The sequence below is a fragment of the Phoxinus phoxinus genome, assembly GCF_949152265.1.
Source record: "Phoxinus phoxinus genome assembly, chromosome: 6".
NCBI lineage: Eukaryota > Metazoa > Chordata > Actinopteri > Cypriniformes > Leuciscidae > Phoxinus > Phoxinus phoxinus.
In genome coordinates this window covers 17,251,589-17,275,946 of record NC_136881.1, presented here as the reverse complement: position 1 = coordinate 17,275,946, position 24,358 = coordinate 17,251,589, and the positions used below count along the sequence as shown (strand labels likewise).

Below are 24,358 nucleotides of genomic sequence, written 5' to 3'. Positions count from 1 at the left end.
TTCTATCATTTCTTTCACTCACTGCCCCAAATTCACTTGTACTCAAAGTGGAAAATATTACCACAGGACAGACAACTCATATTTATATTTATTCCTTTAGCACACAATTTAAACCAATGTGACATACAGTGGCAGTCATCAGAAAATGTACAAGTAAAAGTGAAATGCATCTTTTCAAATATAATGCGTTTTTTTACTGTTAAGATAATTTTGTTAGTGTTTAGTGAAACTGGTTACAGCAATACACACTAGTGTCAAACGGAACAACTGACTTCCAAAGGAAATCACCCCGACCCCATATACTGTTAGATTGAGATAAAGGGCCAAACATTTTTCTGAAAAGGTTTTACTCTCCTATGATAAGTGATCATAAAATATACAAGGCATTGTTTCCTACAGAGGTGTAATTGTGCTGGAATTAAGGACGAGTAATTCCCTTAGCTCGGTCTTGACCAGTCGTGCCGTTGTTGATGTACAGTATGTGAGAGATGGAGAAATTATGTATCTTGCAAAATGTGGTCTTGAGGTGAGTTGGAAGAAAAGGTGGAGAAACGTCAGTCTTCGTGAAAAGAGTGAATGACAACAGATTGCTAAGAGCAGTGGCTGGTTGTGTGGACTGTGGAGCATAGAGAAATTGTTGCTGATGGTCGCCAGCTTATAGTGGAAAACATGGCAAAGCTATCAGCTGTCAGAGAGGTATAGGAAGAAAGACAGCCACTGGAGGTTATGTTAATGTAGAAGTTGAGCGTCATTCTCAGAGGAAAGAGGACAGCAGCATGTCTAGATTATTATTATTATTATTATTTTTTTGATAGAATAGAGGGGAAAATGTTAGTATTACTTGATCAAGTGCTGCCGAAAAAGTCAAGCACAGAAAGAATAATATAAAAACAGTATCAGAAATACAGTGATTTTATAATGTATTCAAATGAAACACATTCTGATTTTAATGTAATAAATATTTGGGTCACTAAACTTATCGTATTCATGTACTGATGTCACATGAACCACATTTACCACTGGGGCGGCTCAAACAGTGGTGTAGATGGGGAGAATCATGCACAGAAATAAAGAGTAGGCTAGACCAGTATTAGTGATGCATTCTTATGTAGACTATCTATGTAACATTAATATTATGGATTCAAATTTTGGGTTACTAAACTTACCGTTTTAATTTACCTCTGGCTCTCTTCTCGCCCGTGACTCGAACAGTAGGCTAGCATGGAGATGGAATGAGTCAGGCACTAGAAGGAGAAAATCAGAATTAGAGATGTTGTAGAAATATGTTTTAGAGGTTTAAATCTAAACACAATTTAATAATTATTTTATGTATTTCTGTAGATTTATGTTCACTGGAAGACAATATTGGTCATCCCAGTCACAAACAAGAATCAAAATAGCCTAGGCCTACTACATGGTCTACTGTTGTACTATAAACCAAAGAGCTCTTAAAGGGGTGGTTGATTATGATTTCACTTTTCTAACTTTAGTTAGTGTGTAATGTTGCTGTTTGAGCATAAACAACATCTGCAAAGTTACAACGCTCAAAGTGCAAAGCAAAGGGAGATATTTTCTTTTAAAGAAATTGCTTTTTAAGGACTGTAAACGGCCGGAAGAGACCAGAGGTAGGGACTACACGTTATTCCTGCTGGGTTAGTGACATCAACCTAACCCCAATAAACCCCACCCTCAGGTTCAAGATTTATAGATTATCAAGACAGAATATGCTAATCAATGACAGAAAGATAACTACACATAAGCTACATAAATTCATCAACTAACCATTCAGAAATGTTGTCTACATGTTGTCACTTCTTCTTGAGTCTCTCCATCTTTCTGACTTTCTGAAAAAGCAATAGGCTAAAAGTTTTTGAAATTGTCAGAGCATGTCTGTGTGAGGTAATCGAAGCTGCTAAGGAAAATAGCCATTGAAGCTCCGCCCTCTGTCCCGGGAGCAGCGGCTCATTTGCATTTAAAGGGACAGACACAAAACGAGGCGTTTTTGTTCACCCTCAAAAAGTGCAAACTTTAACATGCTATATGAAAATATCTGTTGGGTATTTTGAGCTAAAACTTCACATACACACTTTGAGGACATCAGAGATTTATTTTACATATTGTGAAAAGGGCATTATTCCACCCCTTTAAATAGTACAAAGCACAAACATGTAGGCTAGTTAAGAATGGACTGCAAAGTATGGACTGACAACTCAATATGCAGTTGGCAATAGAAATAACACCACCAATAGTTAAACATCTAAAGTTTTCTTACCTATTTTCTAGCATTAGCCTACACCGGGTAAAACACCGTGGATGATTTCTATTTATTTTCTTCAAGTTAGCTTAACTTGAAGTTAGCTCATTCAAATTGTTTAGGTTGAATGTTTGGATACAAACGCAAGAGGGCAGCAGAGCATCACTTACTGCCCTCATCATTTAAAATACCTGGGGGGGAAAACTTGAAGAAAAAAACAATAATGAAAAATAAGAAATGCTCTTAATAATAGAAATTCAAACAAATTATATATTCAAATATATCCAAGCACCAATGGCTCATGTAGACGATTCAATGATGCATCATGTATTTATTTATTTTCCAAATATAATCTGTCTTTAAGTGCCTCTTTAAATAAATAGTATAGCCTACTATATATTATTTTAAAAGACACAAATTATATTGTCTCAATTGTGTCAGCAATTTATTCAGTCATGTCTGAAAACTGACCAATATGTATTATAAAACATAAAAAAATTTGGTAATATTTAAATATCTATAAGGTGTTTGGAGATCACAGATTTCTTTGCATACTAATTATGTTAAAGGTGCAATAGGTGATTCTCTACATCATTTTTATTTATTTTTTGCTAGTTGAAGGTCTCCTCATATCCTAATAGAAATCACTATGTTAAGTGGTCTAAAAGTATTTTTATAAATATACGTTGGAAGGCATAAGACCATAGAATGTTTGTTCAATCTTGCAGGGGCTTTGGACACGATTTGCAGGAGCATTGCTTTCAATGCTAGCAAGCTAAAATGAGCATTTCCCAGATCACCTATTGCACCTTTAATCTCAGGAGAGATACGTATATGGTATGGTGTTTTTAAGATGCCCCTAAGAACAATGTGCATTTACTTTTTAATTGTAACATATTTAGATATAACTTTAGCATGTGCAGGAATACACCTGGGGTAAGAAGCCCCTGGGAAAACTTTTACAGAATATATTCATTCTTTTTCATATAATTCTCATTCATTTATATATATATTTTAAAGTGTCATAAATGTAAAATAAATCAAATTTTCCATTTAAATTTGTTGAAATCAATTTAGTTGAATAATTTAATAGACGATGAACAAAGCAGAATCCTAGCAAAAGAGATCCAACTGAAAAGTTTAATTATTCTGTGACTTTTATAGGTTTTTTAAATGGCCATATTTTTATTGGAGATACATCATAGCTACACTATGAATGCAAATTGAATGATTTCATCAACTACATATGGGTTTTAATGAAAGCAAAGATCTCTAAGATGTGCATCTAATTCATGGAAATACTTAATAATAACCCTATTATGTCACTGGTAGTAGCCTAGAAGATACAAAGACAAAGGAATCTGGAATCAAGAAACAGACTTCAATACAATAACTCACTGAACAGGCAGCTAAAACTCAGGGGAACAGTTAACACACCTCAATGACCAGGAACAAGGAACCGACCAGAACAAAGGGCTTAAATACACAGGGACTAATGAGTTAATTGACAAGACAACAGGTGAACGGGATAACTAATCAGACACACTGGGAAATGGGTCATAGGGAATAAACACAATGAAACACAGGAACACTGACACATGAATTACAATAGTTATTCAATTTACAAATAAAAATAATACTCTCGACTAGTAATCTTACCCCAAGGGTCTAATTTTACTTTTTACTTCAAAATAAAAGCTATAACTTTTACTCCACAAATCTAAAAACATGTGTAGACAAATCTCTCATTAACAAAGACACAACAACTTTAATATTCAACAGAGGTGGAAAGTCCAGGGGTCAGAAAGTAAAAGTCCTGCCATATGTTTATTCCACCCATGAACTCAGTCAGTTTTTCATCTCCTGGCTGAAAAACTGTGCTAATTAGCAAATCCAGGTGATTGGAACAAAATACTGAGGAGGACTTTTACTTTCTGAACCTGGACTCTCCACCTCTGATATTCAACATAATGCAATGTCATAGATTAGGCTTCTATTTCCCAGAAACAAAATTAGAGCAATTAACCTCAAAACTGTTTCAGCTGACTAAATCTCACAAATGTTGAAATTCAGATTAAATGACTAAATTAAAAAATAGTGTAGCCATTCATCAAAATTGCTGAGGTGAGGGTGATGGGGTCATTTTACCCAGCATGGTCCTATTTCTATTATTCTTTACATGTGAAGCTGTTTAACCATTTAAAATTAAAATCTTCATAGCCTACATTCTTTTCATTGGTTTATTCTGCAGGTTGTCACATCAATCATTTAACAGATTTTACAGTAGTAGGCTATTGTTAGGCATTTTGTGATTTCATGATTCATTCAAGAAAATGCTATACTGTACAGACTTGCTTCATTTTCGAAATATTTTAAGGCAACCTGGAAAGGCGATTTGGCATTGTTCTTTAGTTTAGCATAAAACAAGGCCAAGGGTAATCAAAATTATTTGATGGACTTTATTTTAGACTGTAGGCTACAGATTGGTGCATGTGTGAAAACAAGTGATAGCAAGTTAATTTTAATGAGTGTGGCAATTGAAGAAAACGAAATATAGCCTACAATTTATTTTAATAAAAAAAATGTTTACAGGCCTAATGATCATTTTTATAGGCCTGTCATTTTTACAAATGAGAACGACCCTAAAAGGAGGGTTAGGATTCAGGAGATGTTGTCAGATTTAGCTCTCTTCTGGGTACAAATTTGTATCCGCACATACAAACCTGAACTGTTTAAATCCTCTCATCCCTGCTGCGTGGTCAGTGAGAGTTTAACCCCATACCTCGCAAACAACTTCACATTCCCCGCCCTCGTTTAAAATAGACCTTTGCGATTGGCCATAAGTCGCGGCTAGTGACGGTAACTCCGCCCTGACATTCATCTAAGCCTCTCTGATTGGTCACTTTCTACAGCTCCTCCCTTTGGCTTTTGACAGTAGCTGACGGTAGTGAGTTTGTCATTTCGCGACTCACGTTTCATCAAGAGAAAGATGAGTGGATAGACAATCTGACGGTTTTGTTTTCTGGAATTAATCGGCTTGAGCAGGAGTGCAGACATGGAGAACGCGTAAGTATTTTTAGACATAGAGAAAGGCACCCAGAGAGAGGCACTTTCCCAACGTTGTGTTGCTTTATTCTGCTATCTGCGATGCCAGCAACATGTGCATTTTAAACAATATTGTGATAAATTATGCGGCGTGCAACATGCTTCTATAACTTTGTATGGCATAGCAGACAACCTGTTTTATTTGTTTCAATGATTGATAAGCATTTCTTCATAAAATAGAAATGCTTGAAATAGAAATGTTGGTTCTTACAGGTTGTAAGTTTGTGATGATATGCACTACATTGATATTTAGCCTTAAGATACAAACTACAGTTCTGATATTTTAAATAAGAAACTTTATGATTAAAATATGTTGTTATTATTTAAGCCATGTATTCGACTGAAGCTCAAGCAAGCAGTGTGTTCAGATGCTTCAGGTCACCTGACTTGAGTTCACCTGTAGCCTACTGACATTTTCAGAAATCTCACAGTTAGGCCTACCATTTATCACTATTTAGCCTACATTTAATCAATAAGCAGACGCTTTTATTGAGGTTTATTCACATGTGATTAATTGTATCATCACCACCATATTTCAAATTCAGAATGCCTAAACATTATTATACACAAGCCATTTTCTTTTGTGGTAGCCTAATTCATTGTAACGTGACAGCCCTGCTCCCTTCCTGCATGTCTGGAAAGAGTTTATCTACACTTGCAGACTGTGCACTGACGCCTATTCAAGGAAAATATGCCACTCTGATATGAGAAGACGTGTGTGTGTGTGTGTGTGTGTGTGTGTGTGTGTGTGTGTGTGTGTGTGTGTGTGTGTGTGTGTGTGTGTGTGTGTGTGTGTGAGAGAGAGAGAGAGAGAGAGAGAGAGAGAGAGAGAGAGAGAGAGAGAGAGAGAGAGAGAGAGAGTTCTGTAATGTTAATCTTTTCGACAGTTAGACAGACCTTGGTGGTGCTCCCTGCTCTCCTATTGTAAATCAGTCAGTGATTGCAATTTTAATGAGCACTGTAATGTATATAATCAGTTAAGGACGCTGCCACACACACACACACACACGCACGCACGCACGCACGCACGCACACACACACACACACACACACACACACACACAGTTGTAATAGCAGTTTTCTGTAACACTGCACTACTTTCAAGCCAGCAGTTTGTCTGAATCAATCAACACATAATTTCAGACAAACATTGTGTATTATTGTTTGTCTTAACCAAAATTACACTGTGATAGGAAATGCAGAGTATACAAGATCATTTTGTCTTCTTGGGCTGTGAAGCACACGCATTGAAGCAGATAGACCTCCTCAGGAAGCTGATTGGCCCAGTGTCCTGGTTTGCATACAGGAAGGCTGCGGCTCATGATATTTTTAGTGGTACTAAAGACAGAATGTTGTCTTTAATTTTAACACTGAAAGGAAAAATTAACCCTTCAAAAATGTGATCATAATTTAATGTATGCACCCTGCTGTTCGCAACCTGTGTGATTATTATTTATTTTTATCCTTTTATTTTTTATTTTTTGGGGTTGAACAGGAAAATTAGAAAAAAATGCCCTTGCTGTTTATTCCCATACAACTAAAGTGGTTGGGTGATTTTATTTATACTACTTGGTCCAAAAAAGCACCATACAATTAGACAAGTTTTGTGTAGAATAGATTGATGATGTTTAAGTTATTATAAATCTGCTACAAGATATCACACATGCAAAAACAAATGATGTTCCTGCACAGTTTCCTGCACATCTCTTCCTCTGTTATTTATCATGTTGTCTAGTGTGCTGCATTCACAGCTGTATGCAAATATAGTTCTGTTCACCATGATTTAAATTGACACTTTAGCAGTTTTTAAGAATGGTTCATAGTTTCAGTATAAATATTTTTAATATGTAGAAATTGGTCAGTCTTGACAAAAATGTACTAGACTTACGAATCTGTTTTTAAGGAAATTTAAAGGAATTGTTCACCCAAAAATGGGGAATTATCCCATAATTTACTCGCCATCAAGCCATCTTAGTTGTATATGACATTCTTCTTTAACAATCGGAGTTATATTAAAAAATATCCTTGCTCTTCCGAGTTTTATAATGGGAGTAAGTAGCGCCTAAGATTTCGAAGCCCAAAAAAGCACATCCATCCTTCATAAAAGTAATCCATACGGCTACAGGGGGTTAATAAAAGCCTTCTGAAGTGCGTTTTTGTACGAAAAATATCCACATTTATAACTATAATCACTGGCTTCCGGTAATGGCCGTACGCTAGACGAATGCAGGCAGAAGAGTGACCTCTGATCCGATGTATGACGTACAGTATGATGTAGAATGTAGCATAAGCTTAGGTGAGAGTAGACACCTCTATAAACAAATAGAGCTGGGCAACAAACTCAAGCTGCTCTTCTCTTATATCGAAATCCTCCGACATTTCTCTTTTAAAATTCTCGTTTTAGACTTCTAATTCATGACTGATGTTTTGTTTTGCTCTGTCCTCTGGGCTTCCGCGTTCATCAATACAGATACGTCATGCATCGGGTCAGAGGTCACTCTTCCGCCGGAACTACACTCGCGTCCACCGTTACTGGAAGCCAGTGATTATAGTTTATAAAGTTATAGATATTTTTCTTACAAAAAAGCACCGCTTCGCATCAGAAGGCCTTCATTGACACCCTGGAGCCGTATGGATTACTTTTATGATGGATGTGTTTTTTTGGGGGCTTCAGAATCTCTGGCGCTACTTACTCCTTTTATAAAGCTTGGAAAAGCCAGGATACTTTTTAATATAACTCCGATTGTGTTTGGCTGAAAGAAGAAAGTCATACACCTATGTCTTGAAGGGTGTCTTAAATTTATGGGTGAACTAACACTTCAAGGCACGTAGGTTGTTGCTGAGGACAAATTGGTCAAATAATGTTTATTAGTTAAAACAGAGTATTTGCACAACACACGTATTATGACTGTTCACAAATTTGGCTGAACCTTATAACAGTTTAAGTTTTAAAGGAGGATTCTCAATTCAAGTTATTACAATTTTCATCTATATTTGAATTGTTTATTATTTTGGTAACTCAAAGCTCTTATAAATCAATATAGTAGGCATATGGTAAAACTGACAGATATTACAGTGCATTGACCAGATCTTTCTACCCACTGCCCTCATTCTGAAATCTTAGACTCAAAGGTTGTTGTTGATATGATTCAGTTTCCATGGTTATTCTATTGAATGATGTGCAACACTGTAGGGTCATTTCATTATCTTTTAGGCTCGTAACAAATAGGAATTTAGCTAACCTGATTAAATAACCAGTTGCCATTCCTCGTAAGAGTTATGGTAGGATGGATAAGCAGAATGTACTGTTTTACTATTGCTTTGTGGTTTCTCCGGTGCTTATTGTTGGATGTCACACATGCCCTGGTTGTGTGTGTGTGTGTGTGTTTGTCTGGGTTAAAGCCCTGATGAGATGATTAGTGCTGCTGATGAAAGTGGTGGGGGAGGGCCGTCGACCCTGTGTGACATGGATGGTGATGGGCTGTGAATGTATGGCAAAGGTCAAACATGTCTATATGCTGTCTATGTGTAGACTGGGTAAACCCACCCTGATCTGCCGGCGATTTGATTTCGCCCTGCAGCTCAGGCTGGAAACCTGTACATTCTTTTATCCTGCTTCAGTTAAAAAAAATTCCTGGACCAATCACAAACTGGCTTATCCACCTGGCGCGCTATTGGCGGGTTTAATCCAATTCATTTTAACCTCTCGACGATGCTCAATGGCTTCTTTTTGATTTAGCAAACAAATCGCTTGAGTGGGTGTCAGTCAATACCACTCACTTTCATGTTTTTTTTTTGTTGCACAACCTGCAAAAATCGCTCGATGCCATTGCTGCTTCTGCAAACCGCTGATCAATGCTAGCTACAAACCAACACGTTTGTTGACACGTTTCCTGCGTGGAGTTTTCACGTCGCTCTGCAAAATAGCCCACGTCACCCGGATCGTTGGTCTGATTGGTTGAAGGACTATCCAATTGCGTACAGAGTCATTTGAACTATGCCCGTTGATCACGCCTCTTGTGCAGTAGAGAATACACAGACTCCCCAGACCAATGTTCAATCTTTTTGAGCTTGAGCTTGGTCTGGTGATAGCCAGACTAGTCTATGTGTGCACCTCATTTTCTTTCATATTTTTAGTTCTCTGAGGTTTAGCCTACTTTTACTTTTTTGACTTGTGGTTGTGTGTATTTATTTATATTTCCATTGCATTCATTTGCAAATATTCCTGCAGTGTGACAGATTAATTTTTATAAGTACAAATATTCCATGTAGCCTTTCAATTAATTAGGTCAAAAAAGCTGCTGACTTATTAGTTATAAATGAATATATCTACTAGTGATGCACCAAAATGAATTTTTACTGAAACACCAAAGCCAAAAATAAAGTTTATTTAATAATCAATTGATTAATCAACTTGTTTAATAATTGTACAAACAGTGCACATAAGGCAGAATTATTTCTACTCCAATTTGTTGTTGTAAATATTTAAACAGTGGCTGTAATAGAAAAACATGTTTTCATGACATACTTACTCAAACATACATTAAATAATAAAGACATCACTTACAGGTTAAGTAAAAATATAATGAATATATAATGCAGTGCATATAGCCTATTTAGCCAAATGGTCTTCTCTAGAGTTTTTCGGGCCCTCCAAAACTATTGGGCTAAAACTAAAATTGCTAGCATGGGTGCCAGCCCGAACCTCGCCAACAACATTTTTTGGTCGGGATTCGGGAAGGTCTGCCTAGAATATGGGTATGACGAAGTCAGGCTATAAAAATGCTGTTTCAGCAGAAAATGTTTGTTTGCCAAACATTTTGGTGCATCATTAATATCTATGATTAATGCTTTGGGGGAATCCAGCCCTGTTCAGTTAGATGGGTTATTATTAGTGAGCATGCAACGGTTATGTTTAAATGGTTTGGTTCATACTATTGGCCAGCAGCCATATCATCCTGTAGCCCAAGACTGGTTGCCCACTGAAGCTAAGCAGGGCTGAGCCTGGTTAGTACCTGGATGGGAGACCTCCTGAGAAAACCAGGTTGCTGCTGGAAGAGGTGTTAGTGTGGCCAGCAGGGGGCGCTCACCCTGTGGTCTGTGTGGGTCCTAATGCCCCAGTATAGTGACGTGGACACTATTGACTATTTTCCACTGCATGGTACGGCTTGGTACGGTTCGTCTCGGCGCGGAACGGTTCGGCTCGCTTCGCTTTTCCACTGCGTGGTACGACTCGACTCGGTACGGCACGGTTCGGTTTGCTTTAGATCGGTTGCTTTTCCACTGCAGTTAGTACCGCTTCAAAGTGGGTGGGACTGATTGTTAATAGTTGTCGCCTCTAATTTGTCCCTACACTGTTTAGGTCCGGCGGCAATCAACGAGAGGAACGTCTGCACCTCGTCCACTGACCACGATTCAGCCATTTCTTTTTTGATTTTTTTTAACTTATTTTGTAAAGTAAATACTCTAAAAACAGGTGCTACTGCGTTGGCTGTTGTCTGGCTATTTAAATCTAGCGGGTTTAGTGTCTCGTGTCGCAAATACAATGACGCTGAAGTGACAATTCTGTCTGACCAATCAGTGATCTGCAGTGTTTTCACGTCACGTTTAGTATCGGTACGGTACGCTTGGAACCTCAACAGAGGTGGTACCATTTAAAGCGAGCCGAAGCGAGCCGTACCGTACCGTACTATGCAGTGGAAATGCGCCATAAGTGAGCCGTACCGAACCGAACCGAGCCGTACCGTACCATGCAGTGGAAAAGCACCAAAGTGTGCCGTGCCGTACCGAACCGTACCGTACCATGCAGTGGAAAAGCGCCATTAACTGCCAAAAGAGCACAGTCCTTCGGATGAGACGTTAAACCGAGGTCCTGACTTTCTGTGGTCAATAAAAAATCCCAAATTTACCCCTTGGCCTCTGTCTATCATGGCCTCCTCCTAATCATCCTCATATATACTGATTGGCTTCATTACTGTCTCCTCTCCACCAGTAAGCTGGTGTGTGGTGGGCGTTCTGGCGCAATATGGCTGCCGTCACATCATCCAGGTGGATGCTGCACATTGGTGGTGGTCGAGGAGATTCTCCCCTTCTATGTAAAGCGCTTTGAGGTCTCAGGAAAAGCGTTATATAAATGTAACGAATTATTATTAATTATACTTAAATGCTACTTAAAATAGAAGGCTTGGAGTGCTTTACTTTTGGAGTTTAATTTTTCTAAGCATTGTAGTGAATCATTCAATAATAAATGGTGAAGCAAGAAACGTCTCGGTTACTAACGTAATATTGAAGCCAAATTTTAAAAACGCAGTGCAGCTGCACAGCAGACATATAGCCGAGTGTCTAGCGCGCTCATTGGCTGTGCTGCGACAACTGCACGAACCTATGGCGAGGCGGCTAAGACGCGCAAACCAATCAGGTCGCCATTTGGTGCGGCCACCGAAGCATACAAAGAGCTGTTCTGACTGCCTGAATGGGGCAGAATGCTCTAAATAGACTCTAAGAGCCCTGACAGGGTAGAGTAGATTCGCATCTCTTTCGTCCTCTGACGGGGGAAGAGCTGATAACGAAATGACCTGTGCTCTGAACGGAGTGTAGAGCACTTTAGGAACATAGCCGTGCCTTGGCTTAAGGTCGACTCTGGAGTCGTTGTTCCCGAATTCAAGGCAGGAAGTGCTCACTGAGAACGCTTGCAAATCACCCATTTGCTTGACTGATGCCAGAGCTAGCAAGAGAGCAGATTTGAGCGAAAGAGGCTTTAGGTCAGCGGACTGAAGGGGCTCGAATGGGGCCCCTTTCATGACCTCCAGGACCGTGGAGAGGTCCCAGACAGGTACAGAGGGGGGTTGAGGTGGGTTTAGCCTTCTGCCCCCCTTGTGGAAGCGCACGACTTGGTCGTTTCTTCCTAGTGATTGCCCGGCCACATGAGCGTGAAATGCTGCTATGGCCACTACATATACTTTGAGGGTGGAGGGGGTGCCACCCGCATCCAAAAGCTCTTGTAGAAAGGAGAGCACCTTTGTCACTCCGCATGAGTAGGGGTCCAGGCTCCGTGCTGTGCACCAGCCGGAGAACACTAACCATTTTAGAGCACAAAGACGCCTGGTTGAAGGCGCTCTCGCTTCAGTAATGTTATTTAGCACCCTTTCCGGGAGGTTCGCGGATACTCGTTGAGGGGCCATACATGGAGGGCCCACAAGTCAGGACGGGGATGCCAGATTGTCCCGTTCGCCTGCGTGAGGAGGTCTCTCCTCAGCGCTATCGGCCATGGGGCGGTATCCAGCAGCTGAGTCAACTCGGAGTCGGAGAACCATAGCTGGTTCTTCCAGAGAGCATCGTGACCGGAGGGATTGCATACAGTGAGCGGCTTGGCCAGTCGTGGTCCAGCGCGTCCCTGATTTTGGAGAAAAAAGTTTGGCAACGAGCGTTGTCTTCTGAGGCGAGGAGGTCGACCTTTGCCTCGCCGAAGATGCTCCATAACAGCTGAACAATTCGTGGGTGAAGAGACCATTCGCCTGGGGGGACTTTGTCTCTGGATAGCATATCCACACCCTGGTTCAGAAAGCCTGGCACGTGCGCAGCTCTCAGCAAGTGCAGGTTGAGCTGAGCCCATAGAATGAGGCGTTTGGCCATGATGTGCAGGTTGCTCGACCTGAGTCCACCTTGGCGATTTATATAGGATACCACTGACATGTTGTCAGGGCAATATTGCTCAGGGCTCTAGAGTGCAGGGCTCTAAGTGTGCGACTAAAATTTTTCCTAGGTCGCACCTGTGCACCTAACGTCCTCGCATCCGCAGCCTCTCCACGAACGAAGCGTTTGTTCTCCTTTGACGGAACTCACACTCATGGTTGGATCATATCGTGGTCTGAACCAATCAGAGACAGAGATGGGGCGGTCTTTGCCTTTGATTGGCTGTGGTCCACATATTCCTGTAGGCCTACACTGCTCGTTCTCCGTGCTGTGTGATTGAAATTGCGACCTGAGCACCAGAGAATCAGTCAGGCCTCCTTTAAACTGTCAGTGAAATGTGACCCTATTCCGATATTTTGCTTATATGTGACAGATCGGATGTGTTCTAAAACGCATGCATTCTAATATTTCGAGATCGGTTTCAGGCCTCGTTCATATGTGGAAATAAATCAGATATAGGCTTAATCAGATATGTGGCAATGCGACTGTCATGTAAACAGGCAGATCGGATTTTCTGAGGCATTAGGCCACGTCTCCGCGGTTTAATAACAAGAGAAACCCCGACGCGCATCTGCAAAGGGACGGATGACCCGACGAAACGTTGTGTCGTCGTAGGAGAGGAATGTGGACAAAAAAAATTCGGACCCACTGCTCCTCGTTAAAGCCCGCAACGATCTCATTAAAGTGCGTTTATGGCAAAAAAAATATTTCTCGTGCCATTTATACGGCAACTTTTTTTTTGCGTGCATATGATACGCACTTTATGGCATGTAATACGGCCGTTTACAGTGCGTATCAAATGCACGCAAAAACTATTTTTGGCGTATAAATGGCACAAGAAATAAAATTCATGCTATAGATAGGCACTTTCATGAGATCGTGTTTTATGTTCCCACCAGTCCTGAGATATCTGTCAAGTGTAAACGCATGAATTGGATATGGGTCACAATTTAGAACGTGTAAACGGACGGTCAAAAAATTCTGATATAGGCAACAAATCTGAATTGGGCATCAAGACCTCCAGTGTAAACGAGGCCACGGCAATCAGCATCAGCAAAATAAATGCAAGAAAACAGATGACGAACAATGAAAAGAAATAGACCCATAGAGAGTTTTTTCTTTAAGTTGGCCTGTTCCCCCCAACTCTCTCCCCGGTCAATGCTCCGACAACAGCCCAGACATGGAGCTACTTCAGCCATCAGTTCAGCAAAGCACTTTTAAACAGTAGCACTTTCTATTTCTATTTTGAAATGTTTTATTTTGCTTAAAATGTTTTAGTTTGGCAGCTCAGTGAAGCATTTAAAACATTTTTTTTTTAAAGATTTTTATATATATATAGGCCTACAGTATAATTGTGCTTTAAATTTTAAAAAGTATTTACCTACCTTATTCTTGTTTAAAATCATTTACATATTATATATGAATCCATATGGATTTGGTTGCACCTAAATTTTGTGCTGGTGCACCTAAATAAAAAAGTTAGGCGCACCAGAGCAACCAAGGCAAAAAGTAAAAAAATGTCTAACTTTTTTGTCCATATCACACAGCCCTATTTTACATCCTGTTTATTGAAAAAAGTGGGTTTTCACTTTACTGTAAGTGAATCAAAGACAGTTTGTGAAACATTGATTATTATGTCCTATAAACAGTTGTTTTCACTTTTTGTATGGTTTGTACTCCAGTATGCGCTTTCATCTTCCTTCCTTCCTTCCTTCCTTCCTTCCTTCCTTCCTTCCTTCCTTCCTTCCTTCCTTCCTTCCTTCCTTCCTTCCTTCCTTCCTTCCTTCCTTCCTTCCTTCCTTCCTTCCTTCCTTCCTTCCTTCCTTACACAGCAATGGTGTAGTGTAGTGCATATTGTGCAGTCTTACTGTTAAAGTCGGCATTAAATCAAAATTGACCCTATTTACTTTGTTAGCGGATATTACTAGTCTTGTGGTGAACAATTAATCCGTGCAAGTTAATACACGGAAACAAATAGTTTGCCGAAGTTATCTTTAATCAAAGTCTGAAAAGTTACTTCCGGGTCTGGAATGGTTATTTTTCTGATGACGTAGGCTTGACGGCTTGGGTTGGTTAAACGTTAACCACTCCCTCAAACCGTTACTCTACTATGTGCGAGAGATGGAGAGGAGGAGCGCTAAAGTAAAACCCTGCCCTCTGTTCAATATTCTGTTTCACTCGGAAATGCGTCACAACACTTGAGAAAAGTCGTTTGCAACTTCCGGTTCACGTGGACTTTAACATGTTTCTTTCATGTACATCAAAATTGACAGTTGACCTTTTCCCAGACATTGATACAAGTGTTCCTCCCTCTTTCAGAGGCCCCAGGGCTGCCTCTTTGACCTCTCTGATTAGCCTCTACAAAGTCATTGATTGATTCCTCTCCCATGCTGTCTATCCTGCTGTATACTAACAAACTGCAAATGCTCACACAAATACTTTACATACAATAAATGATCAACTGTTGTGGTTATACTGCAAAAATAATTAATTGGTTTTGAATATGTAGTTTAGATGTTGATACTTTACAAACACAATGTGTGCACCTGCACAAGGCCTGGCCAATAATGTTGTCCAATAGCCAGTCGAGTTTCAATCCTTTTCATCTAGCAACCTGTCACTCACATGACAGTGATCCAATCAATTCTCGATGTTAAAAATCAATTCCTGCCCTACATTCTAGAAGCCATTTTACTTTGATATACGTCACAATAAAGAGGGAAAATACAATAGTTTCATGTCGACTTTAAGTTTAGTGGATCATAAATGGATGAGATCACGCAAGTGAAAAGCTCATGTTAATTGCATTTTGAAAGGCTGCTACTTATCTACTTAAATTGAAAAATATGTCTAGATGAAATCTTTATTAAAAATAAGCTTAAGCATTTGGGAAATAGCCATGATCATGATTATCTTTTTTGGATAGCAAATTAGTACTTTGAGTTTGAAAAATGTGCCACTTAATCATGAGAAGGGTGCCAAAGTGATATAAAAATGTAAATCTGTACTGTACATTGAAAAGAAATTAGTTTTATAACATACCGTAGTATCCTCCAGAGCTGGTCAAGGCAGCAGAAGGGTAAATGTTATTATATTGTTTGCTTGGGAAGATGAATAATCTAAATATATTTAGCTTAAATACTTACAGTAAAGCATATTCAATATTAACAATCAAATATCTGATTTCAGATCAGTACGGTCTACTCAAATCCCTAGCCTACACTCAGCTGTAAGAAGAGCACTGTAAAAAATGTGGCTGCGATTAGTTAAAATTTGTTGAGATAACTTAAATATCCAACTTAACCAAACTAAACTTAAGTTAACTAAACTTAATATTTTAAGTCAAGCTTGAACACATACTTTTTAAAGTTGAAACAATGTTGGATTTTAAGTTGTGCTAAATAATCGCAGCAATTTTTTTTACAGTGAGGAATAGGTTTACTTTTCACTAAAACGCAGAGCTTTGTTTATGCTTTTGTTGTTTGCACTGATGTGGTCAAGGTCTTGGTCATCACCATGGTCACTGGTCAGTACAATTGTGCGAATCCAATGTGGTCAATTGCCAAAGGCGGGTCATAAACAAAACAGCTGAGCTCAGTATCTGGAAAGCCCTGTGATGTGCTGGACTGTTTAGATCAACATCATAACAGAGCTGAACTGAATGTAATGCAGTAATGCTTTGCTATACCTGTATTCTGAAGAAAACTAGGATTTCTCTCTGTAAGAGAGTGAGTAAACCCTACCATGAAATTTCTGTTTAAAGCAATGCATATTATAATGTGAAATATTGTCGTAATAATGATTTGTCATGATTAATTTTGCTTTTGCTTTGATGCTAAACCTAAAATATCAAAAAAGGTTTTGCTGTTAGGATATATTAAATATGCATTTAATATTATTTTTGAGCGATTGGACTGATTGGACCCAAAATGGAAATTTATGTAATAATTTACTCACCCTGATGTCGTTCCAAACCCATAAGACCTTATTTCATCCTCAAAGATAGGCAGAGATGCAAGGGGATGCAGTCCACACACACATATATAATTGAAGAGAAAAAAAAGTATTTTTTGTCTACATTTAATGTATTCGACCTTAGATAGATGCAATGTTTTGACACATCAATTTTTATTGTGTGGAACAAAGCTTTACTTTTCCATCCACATCCACTTTCACTATATGAAAAAATGACTTGGACATTCTGCTAAATATCTCTTTTTGTGTCCCATACAAGAAAGAAAAATGTATAAAGGTTTGTAATGACTTGAGGGTGAGGTTTAAAATAAACCACAATTATTTAATTTCACATTCCTTTAATCTGGTTTTGATCACATCTCTTAATTATTATTCATAACAAATTCATATTCATACAGCTTTCATTCTTGGAACTGTATATGTTTGTTTATTCTAGCTGTGTGTGTGTTTTTCAGTCCCACAGCGTCCCTCTTATTCTGACTGCCTTACTGTGAGTCAGCACTAATGATGCATGCTGACAAAAACAGCTGTATCTCAGTGCTTGCGCTTTCTCATCTCTCTCTCTCTCTCTCTCTCTCTCTCTCTCTCTCTCTCTCTCTCTCTCTCTCTCTCTCTCTCTCTCTCTCTCTCTCTCTCTCTCTCTCTCTCTCTCTCTCACACTTTTGCTTCTGCATCATTGTCCACTCTAATCTCCTAATGTCCTATTGGCTGAGAAACAGACTCGCATTGGCGGCATCTGGACCTTCATCTGTCTCAGAATTACATCACAATCCCACAATGCTTTGCAAAGAGTACTGCAGTGAGTTAGCATTTAGAGAGAGTGAGTTGATGAGAGGAAAAAAGAGGAGAGGAGGGGAGGGGGGGGGGGGGGAGTGAATGTTTACATGCTGAATTTATGAATGACGTAGAGAGTGAACGAAAGAAAGGTGTGGCCTGATTAAAGATCCAGAGAGAGCGAGAGACCAGTAATCCTTCTCCTCATATGCTAGTTTGAAATGAGCTGTCATCTGTGTTCAGATTTCCTCTCTTCTCAGTGCAGACGTGAAACGCAGCATTGCCGGGTATCAACATGTGGGATGGTGCCTTGAGAACAGCTGGTTGATGGTAGGTTTCAGTGGAGCTCTTTTCTGATATGCACTGTTGATGCTCCATTGATTCTCTGGCTGCTGGTAACGTTTTGCCACTGGATGATAATACTCAATAACATAATGTGTTTACACTGTTATGCTGACCAGAATGTACAGTAGGCTTCTTCTTTTATTCTGATACAGCAATACTTCATTATTGCTCATTTGTTTGTGGAAAAAATGATATCTTGTTAGATGATATATATTTAGGATAATCTGTTCTTGATGCATCTTTATGGTTGGCATAAGGACTACAGTAACTGCATTATGTTGTGACTTCTGCTGTGTGTTGTATTAGCCTAAGAATTATCTGTTAATTTATAGGGGTAAATGTTGTTATTCAGTCTGGTATTCAAATCAGTGTCATCTTAGTCATGCACTCTTTGATGTGACAGAGACATTCTGCACAAGGCTTGCTTATATAAATATTATGTAACAGACCCAAGCAGGGATGGTATGCGGAAAATTACAAGGGCTTTAGGAGTCTGGGAAATGTGTTTGTTTTAGAGTTGCCTGACTATATATCTAGACTGGTAAATTAATGTTAAACATAGACACTAATTGTTAAAATAGAAATATAATAAGTTGTGAGTATGACCTAAACTAGATATGTAGAGCAAGCCAACACATATGATATGACTTGATGTTGCTTTCGCTGAATGTTTAATCTTGGCTACTTTGGTTATTTGAGAGTGGTGGGATACATGCATAGTTAAGGGTCTAAGCAATTGTTGCCTTGAAAGTGGACTACAGCAAATTATGTTTAGTGTCAACTTAAAGGGATAGTTTACCCCAAAATGAATATTTTGTCATTACTCACCCTAAAGTTGTTCTAAACCTGTATGAGTTTCTTTCTTCTGCTCAACGCAAAAGAAGATATTTTAAAGAATGTTGGTAACCAGACAGTTGATGGCACCCATTGACTTCCATTGTATTTTTTTCCTTTATGGAAGTCGATGGCTACCGTCAACTGTCTGGTTACCAACATTCTTTAAAATAATCTTCTTTTGCGTTGAGCAGAAGAAAGAAACTCATACAGGTTTGGAACAAGTTGAGGGCTTAAATGATGTCAAAATTTAAATTTTTGGGTGAACTATCCCTTTAATACCCTTAAATAATTATGCGTGAAAAAGAAACAGGCTGACGTTGCACAATATTTATTTCTTTAAGCCTTTACCGAAAATAATATGCAACTGTTTTCAATCCATAACCCATAACTTTACAATGTTACAATTTTTTTAATATTTAAGTTATGTATTTAAATACATTACATGCATACTCACTTTTCAACAATTGAGAAATGGTACACCTATACATTTATTTAAAATTATTTGTGTTTAGCATAGGGACAGATAGTCAATTTTTTTTTAATTACGCTTTTTCTTAAAAATAATTTACATTTATACCGGTTCAAAATAATTATTTATTTATTTGCTAAAATGCCACATTTGTTCTACAACTCACATGCTTTAGTGCCCTCTCAAACCCACAGCCTTGTATTTGTTGTTCAGCCTTGTTAGCTCAGATCTTCAGGTTTAGGAATTATTCTTGTATTCAGTCTGTGCTATACATGTATGTATTCGAAAGATGAACATTTTTCCCAGTGCACCATGGCTATGTTCAATACAAATGCTATTGCAATGCTATATTAGATATATAATAACCATTGTGGAAAAAATAACATTACTATGTCCAGAAATCAATTTCAACAGTAGGCTACATTGAGTTTAATGTATCAATATTTCATGTTTATTGTGATCGTTTCATTCTTACACCTACTATTTTACAATATATTGTTAGTCCCGAGATTCTTTACGTTATTGAATATATACATAGACCTTATGTATATATAGTAGGCCTATTCGTATTCCCTAAAGGTCTGGTGGCGTGGTAGAACATTTATCAAGCGTGTCAGAGGTTCCGGGTTCTAATCCGCCCTCAGATGTTCATTAATGATTGTATATCAAGAGCAAGGGCACATCGTGTGCATTTTGTTTTGTCATTTCACTGGAAAGAATGGAGAGTCTCCTCAACGGCATTAAGCGATAGATTGAAGTGCTCGTCTGTTTGAAGAAAAGAGAAAGTTCCGCAACTGATAACATTGGCAACAAACACTCAGGGCGTCACAATTTCAGTGCAAGATCGCTTCTTATTTAACACAAATGAATGTCAACTGGATATGATTCATTTGCATTAGGTATATACGTGCAGCGAGATGTTTCAAAAAAGTGGTGGGGACAATATCGACCCTGGCAAAAAGTGGTGGGAACATGTCCTACCCATCCCACCCGCTAATATGCCTATGGTAGAAACACATTTGTACAGCACAGAGCGTCACTCGTATGACGTGACCGACAACTAGTTGTCCAGTCCGGTTCCGTCACACATCGGTTTTCTGAGAATGCGTCCTGAAACTGTACAGGTGTGAGTTGTACTGTGTGTTGTTGTGGCAAAACAATATATAACAAACGCAGCATTCCCAGGCAAAAGAGACGTCATATATTCAAATTGTATTTAAAAGAAAATATACATTTATTCTTGCAAGAATAGTTCCCATTCTAGCCACACAGGCCAGCTGCAGGGTGAGGTGAAACCCCCACCCTTACAGACCAGTTTGCAGAGCAGAGTGAGACCCAGATAGGTGCTTTACATTATAAGATGAGAACATTATAAGTTTACAACATAAACGTTACAACATAAAGCTCAAAATACAGAACACATGTCATTCAATGTTATCATTGAGAAAACAATATATATACAAAGAAAAGATTAAAACTGCTACTACAGTGTAAACATAACCAAATTAAGGACTCAAATACTAGACTGACAACCGTATTCTGCTGCTGTGTGAACTTTTCAGCATCTTCCAGCATGATCTCTGTGATTTGACAACATGTCAAGTTAAAAATAGTTCACCAATTTATATCAAATCAATGTCGTTTTTAAAACAATGGACCAATCAGATCAATATAAATACATTTACGTATTAGGGTACGCTATCCGTTTTATTTGCAGCAGTGCATGGGAGTCAATTCACTTCCGTTGTGTTCCGTTTAGCTGATTTTAATTCAAGAAATTGTCCTACGTGAACGCCCCCCTTATGCTCTGTTTCAGATATTCATGGCCTCCTTACGTCTCTCAATGTTGCTATGGTGATATGTTCTCAGTGAAGCTCTTTTCCAGTAGAACGAGGGGGTGGATGCCCTTGAGGGATGCGCTCCAGCACTCTGGCTGTGTCCTGCTTCTCTCAGTCTCACTGATCTACAGTATTTGTGACATGCCCTACATTGCAAGCTAATCTCCACTTCTTGTGAATCATATCTAATGTTTCTATTTTAGATGACAGTTTGTGGATGTTTATGCTCATAAATAGCTTGTTACATCTCTAATGCCAGTGTCTTACTAGTATTTTTTTTCCCAAAGCAGCTGATATTCAGTTGTAATATGAGCAATTGTGTGATATGTACAGCATCTTGTTAAATACACAGTCAGGAACATCCCAAGGTCTGACAGATGATCCCACAAGTTACTCGTTTCATTAGTTCTTCTGATGTTATCTGTGATATCCTACTTCCTCCGTATTTCCTCAACGCAACTGGGTGAGTCAGATTTGTGAAAACTGAAGAGGCATCGACGATGTGTAAATGTGGGTTTATGTGTGACATTTGGTTGTTTATGTAAACAACACATAAACATGTGTGTTTGTCACACATGTCAGACATTTGCAGAAGTTACAGAACAAACTGTTTGCAGCTTAGTTTCAACTGTGGAGAAAGTGTTTTGTGTTATTTATCTTTTATTAATAAACTATTAGTAATTTTTTTTTTATGTTCTCATTTTAATTTTACTGTTTGTTTTTTAGTTTTTTTACTAATGTGCTCTTGTCATTTTTTTATTCATTTATTTATATTTCAATATAATTTTAATTAATTTATATGTCCATTTTTAGTACTACAACATTGTACTGTTGGTACCCCTCAGTACTAATGACTTTGCACAAATTTGCCAAATTTAGTATTGGAATTAGGAACTGGACAGAAATGGTTTACATGTAACATGAAGCTCACACTAGCTATGCATTAAAAGGCAGTGTTATTGATTTCAAGACGAGCTTAAGATCATCTGGGTCTAAGAAGAGTGTTGGAGGCAGAGCCAACAGAAAAAAACACAAACACTTTGCCTTAAAGAAAAGAAAGAGGATACGCTACACAGGAAATTATAGCAATTACAGAACAAATGGGTTTGAGTGGAACCATGCTGGTATTGTGGTAATCTGAAGCATTTTAATCTTAGAGCATAAAGTCTCAATTTTCCTCATCATTGAGGGCAGACTGGATAAGACAAGCTATCTGTCTGTCTTTAAAGAATACATTTTAGGACTTTTTATCTCTGTATTTGTGTTCATGATAAGGTATGGTTTTATTGTGAATGAATTATAATGTAAAACCAAGGTTTTTTTTTTTTCATTCTAACCGTATCCACGATGAGAGGGTGTTGCTTTGCTAAACTGTAGACTTAAAATAGATTTCCCAATATGTAAGAGATTTGCATTTCACTCTAAAATGATCACCTTATACGGCATCCAGTGCAGACAAACCCATCAATTTTCTCTTTATGAGCTTCCATATCCCACACCAGAGCATCATTTTCAGTCTGTTATGTAGATGTTGTCCTAAAGCCTGTGTTTAGAGTTTGACTTTCACTGAGCACTTTGTGGTCAGTGGATCGAAACACAGAAGCATGATTCTGCTCTGCTCAGCAGTGAGGACATCTGGCCTGCTCTTCTGCTCGGCTTTTTGCATTGTGTGCATTAAAACAGACAGCTTTTAAAGGCCTAATGAAATATTTACTGCTCTGACTTTATCTTTACCTTTTAATAACATCTTAGGGGTACTGTAGAATGCATCTCTTAAAAATAAAAATAGATATTTACAAAACTGGTGAAAGCCTCCAACCTGCACTGCAACAAGACAACCAAAAAAATCAATCATTAAACATTTATAAAATAAAAAAAATCAATCATAACCTGAGCTTGGACCTTGTGTAAGGATGCATAAAAAATTGTACTATACTGGACGAGATTATAAAAAATGTTTCTGTACCAATTGATATAAGATTTAATTGTGCAAGCTCATTTCCTTTTTTCCCACTTAGATTACATTTGCTGTTGTCAGGGTCATGTTTAGTACATGTACAATCTTGTTTAGTTTTTAGTCTTATTTTTCATTGTCTATGTTCGAGTCATTCATTAGTTCTGTTGATGATTATCCTTCATGTATTTAAGCCCTCAGTTCTGCTCTGTTAATGGTCTCTTGTTGAGGTTATATTAGTTGTGAATGCTATCGATGGATGAAAAGGCTTTGTTGTTCATTCATTCTGCATCACGCATATCTCTTCTTGGATTTAGCTCACGCAACCCTTGACAGAACGAGAGAGGGAAGAAAGGATTTAAACTACGAAAATTGAACATGGATATCCCCACAGTAAGCCTCCTCCTGATGGGGCAGGGGAATCGCTCCGTTGAGGATCACGCAAGCTTTCACCATCTGACGTGTGCCTGTCACGATAAATGAAATATCCTAAATAAAAAAAACTTGAATAAATGGTAAATAAAAATCAATTTACAGATGTTTCCTTTAAGTAAAGGTGCACACTATTGCTGAAAACACAAACCCTGCTTAGCCGTCAGATGTACGTATGAACAAAGGCACAGATGCCTCAACAGGCCTTATCTGCTGCTAAAACTATTTACGCCCTGACGTTTATATTTGCACCAGAACAGTGGATTGCAGCTTTGAAATCAAGTGCATTTGGACTTGATTTCAAACTTGATTGCAAGTTTGACTTTTAAACTGTATGTAGTTGTCAGGAAAACACAACACTATAACGGCCCAAATACGCCTTTTTTTTCACCTGTCGATGACCGCTCTGTGTATGAATAAAACTATTCATCATGAAGGAACTGACCGAGCCCCACTTTTGCCTCTGACACGGAGAACAGACAAGATGACAGCACGATAGGCAAAATGTTGGTGACATTCATTATCATGTAAACATAAGGGGCGATATCAAGTCATGTACATAAATTGTGCGATAAGTCGATATATTGATTATTGCGACAGGCCTAGTCTCACTCACTATCCCGATCACTTGCTTCATGTTTTCTATAAAAACCTGGATTAATGAGTGATCAAAGGCAAGCCTG

General features: G+C 38.5%; 1 protein-coding gene across 6 annotated transcripts in view; it reads left to right on the top strand.

The window, feature by feature from the left end:
- The first annotated feature begins 5,124 nt into the window (after window positions 1–5,124).
- The window catches only part of trim2a (tripartite motif containing 2a), a 38,308-nt gene continuing 19,074 nt past the window's right edge, over window positions 5,125–24,358 (top strand). The window contains exons 1-2 of one of the 6 annotated variants that reach the window (XM_079615343.1): window positions 5,201–5,320; window positions 18,044–18,130. The gene's annotated coding sequence lies outside the window, so the exon portion shown is untranslated. Of the gene's footprint in view, window positions 5,321–16,760; window positions 16,780–17,776; window positions 18,131–24,358 lie in introns of those variants that run through there. The other 5 variants (XM_079615341.1, XM_079615345.1, XM_079615344.1 and 2 more) reach the window with 5 other exon arrangements.